Raw genomic sequence first — 3,434 nt, 5'->3', positions numbered from 1 at the left:
GCAATAAGGAATGTGATAAGATAATTAAGTAACAAAAAATAGGTTAAGATGGATCTTCATCCAAATCATCTTGTATTATTACTGATAATAAGGAGATAATAGTTGAAAATTTTAAAAGATGGTTTCATAGAGATTCCCCAGAGGAGCTAAGAACCAAAATATCAATGATGGATTATAGAAACCTATCAGGTTGGCCGGGTGTAGTGGCTCACACCTGTAATCCCAGCACTTTGGGAGGCTGAGGCAGGCATATTACTTGAGGTCAGAAGTTCGAGACCAGCCTGGCCAACATGGTGAAACCCCATCTCTACCAAAAAATACAAAAATTAGCCAGGCATGGTGGTATGTGCCTGTAGTCCCAGCTACTCAGAGAGGCTCAGGTGGGAGGATTGCTTGAACCTGGGGACAGAGGTTCCAGTGAACCAAGATCTTCACTGCACTCCAGCCTGGGTGACAGAGTGAGATCCTGTCTCAAACAAAAACACAAAAATACCTATCAGCTAAAAATCCCATTGAGATTTATAATGGCTAAGTAAAGAAATATAAGGCCTGGTCAACATAACACTCTGCTTGGAATCACATTCCATTACCAGAGAAGTCTGAATTACTAATGGTAACACTTTAGATGACAGGAGCAAAATATGAGGCTTTATTCTCTTCCTGCACTAAGTCCCTTACCTCTGGACAGAGTCAGTTGACCGGGGCCAGGCAGCCACACAAGTGTTTGGGAGGCCCACAGAGCACAGAACACAGGGACGGAAGCCAGAACTTGACTAAGCCTCAACCCCAAACTAGACTGAACCCACTGATGTGTGGGATCACAAACCCAACCCTAGCAAGCCTCTCTCTTAGGAGAGAAGTCTGATCTTGAAGTTACTGAAGAAACCCCAGCTTTATCCAGGTATCAAGGACCTCTCTGAAGGACTCTGAGCAGAATTTAACATTGAAGAGTGATTTCTTTAAATTTTAATTTTTTAAAATACATTTGGCTCTTCCTGTTCTCCATGATGGTGCAGGATCAAGGTGAAAAGAAGAACCCCATGCGGGAACTTCACATCCACAAACTTGCCTCAATATCTGTGTGGGGAGAGTAGAGACAGACTGACCTGAGCAGCTCACAGGCCAGACTCCCGTGTTTTCCAAAGCCAAATACAGCATCCAATCCTTCAGCGTCAGGAGAAGTGAAGAGACTGCCGTCCACTGCGCAGTTTGAGGGGCCAAAGCAGAAACAATCCTGGGGAAGGTCTAAAGGTACAGGAGTATGAGTTAAGAAAAGAAAAAATAGGCCGGGCGCGGTGGCTCACGCCTGTAATCCCAGCACTTTGGGAGGCCGAGGAGGGTGGATCACGAGGTCAAGAGATCGAGACCATCCTGGTCAACATGGTGAAACCCCGTCTCTACTAAAAATACAAAAAATTAGCTGGGCATGGTGGCACGTGCCTGTAATCCCAGCTACTCAGGAGGCTGAGGCAGGAGAATTGCCTGAACCCAGGAGGCGGAGGTTGCGGTGAGCCGAGATCGCGCCATTGCACTCCAGCCTGGGTAACGAGAGCGAAACTCCGTCTCAAAAAAGAAAACAGAAAAAAAAAGAAAAAGTAACCCCTCAGATACTAGAAGCTTTGGTTTTGGGATCCAGGAACACACTGATCTAGGTATCAAATATGACTGAAGTATTTATACCTGGACTTCAGTGCTTCAATGTGGTGCTGGATAGGCCAGGTTTTAGCATCACAGACAAGAAGCGTGGGACAGGCTGCACTGGGGCCAAGCGGAGTCAGCAAAGAGGAGGCCATGCGCTGGTTCCAGCAGAAGTGTGATGGGATTATTCTTCCTGGCAAATAAGTTCCCATTTCTTTTCTTTTTTATTTTTTTTTAGGATGGAGCAATACTTTATTTACACACTTTGACAAGGAGGTTTTCCATAAACAACCTTTCCAGTGGAGAACAGAGAACATGAAAATCAGCCTCCGGATATCATTAGCTGTGTCTGCTCAGGGCCGAGGCTCCCCCTTGCCCATGTGGTGAGATGGAGGATGTACTTCCCTTCTTTTATCAGTTTATCCCGTTGCTTTCAGATGGTATTCATACGTTTCATCGTTTTCTCCTGACCTATACACTCTAGGAAATCATCATATTCTATCTTGCACTCTTTCTCTGCTCGGATAGAACTGATTCCGTGTGCACATTCTATCCATTCTTTTTCAAAAGCATGGCATCAAGCGGGAAACCTATAGGGCTGTTTAGCACTTTGGATTGTCCACCACTGATCTAGGTTAAGGCCGAACCTTTTCTGCAAGTCCAAGAAAGGCATGGTGATCCGATGCTCGTGCCCTTGTTTCTTCTCTGGCCTCTGCTTCAGGATGACTAGCTTGCGACGCAGACCGTAAGTTCCCATTTCTATCCAAAAGGCCAGTAAAAAGTTTTCAGTGGGGAGCCAGGGGGAAAGAAAAAGAAACGTAAACTGTAATTCACAGGGCACGATCATTTTTTTTTCTTTCAGACAGGGTCTCACTCTTGCCCAGGCTGGAGTGCTGTGGTGCAATCTTGGCTCACTGCAATCGCAGCCTTTTGGGCTCCAGTGATTTTCCCACCTCAGTCTCCTGAGTAGCTGGGACTACAGGTGCCTGCTACCATGCCTGGCTAATTTTTTATATATTTTTGTAGAGATGGGGTTTCACCATGTTGCCTAGGCTGGTCTCGAACTCCTGGGCTCAAGTGATCCTCCTGCCTTGGTCTCCCAAAGTGCTGAGATTATAGGCATGAGCCACCATGGCTGGTCTATAATTTTATTTTGGACTCCAGTTCCCATCAAATGTTCACTTAAAATTTTGAACTTTGGGTTCATTGGACTGAATTAAATGAGTTAACTTTTAGGACTTTAATTTTCCCTTGGGCATTTGATAACAGCGGGGATGTTTGTATTCAAATTTGAGCCCTCTCTATTTGTTAGAATTTTATTATTGGAGCATCTTTTTGTTGTCATTTAATTTATTGCAGAACTGAGGACGGGCAGGCAGCATTAGATAGTGCAGCTGGATGTAATTTTAGATGGAAAACAGAATAAGCTTTGGTACAATTTGACCTTAGAGCATGTGGCAAATTGTATTTTATGAAGTTGGCCTTCAATGAAATAAGCCAGACACAACAGGACAAGTACTGTACAATTTTACTTTTATGAGTTACCTAGAATTGCAAAACTCCTAGAGACAAAAAGTAGACTGTGGTTGCCACGTGCTGGAGATAGGGGGAAATAGGGAGTTATTGTTGATTAGGTACAGAGTTCAACTTGGGAAGGTAAAATTCTGGAGAGAGAGTGGTAATGGTACACAGCAATGCAAATGTACGAAATGCCATAGCAGTGTGTGTCTAAAAATGGTTATAATGGTAACTTTCTGGTAGATTTCACTGCAATTTAAGAAAAAGAAAAAAAAATA

The 3,434-nt window shown here is 44.0% G+C and overlaps 2 pseudogenes; one reads left to right on the top strand and one right to left on the bottom strand.

The window, feature by feature from the left end:
• Positions 1-935: 935 nt before the first annotated feature.
• On the top strand, positions 936-1,842 carry LOC105734363 (large ribosomal subunit protein uL5-like; annotated as a pseudogene).
• A 149-nt stretch (positions 1,843-1,991) lies between these two features.
• Positions 1,992-2,311, bottom strand: LOC105734364 (NADH dehydrogenase [ubiquinone] iron-sulfur protein 5-like; annotated as a pseudogene).
• Positions 2,312-3,434: the final 1,123 nt, after the last annotated feature.

This window comes from Aotus nancymaae, unplaced genomic scaffold, assembly GCF_030222135.1.
Source record: "Aotus nancymaae isolate 86718 unplaced genomic scaffold, 86718_ANA_hifiasm-v0.15.2.pri h1tg000057l, whole genome shotgun sequence".
Lineage (NCBI taxonomy): Eukaryota > Metazoa > Chordata > Mammalia > Primates > Aotidae > Aotus > Aotus nancymaae.
The sequence above is the reverse complement of the archived record's forward strand: the minus strand, read 5'-3'. Positions and strand labels throughout refer to the sequence as shown.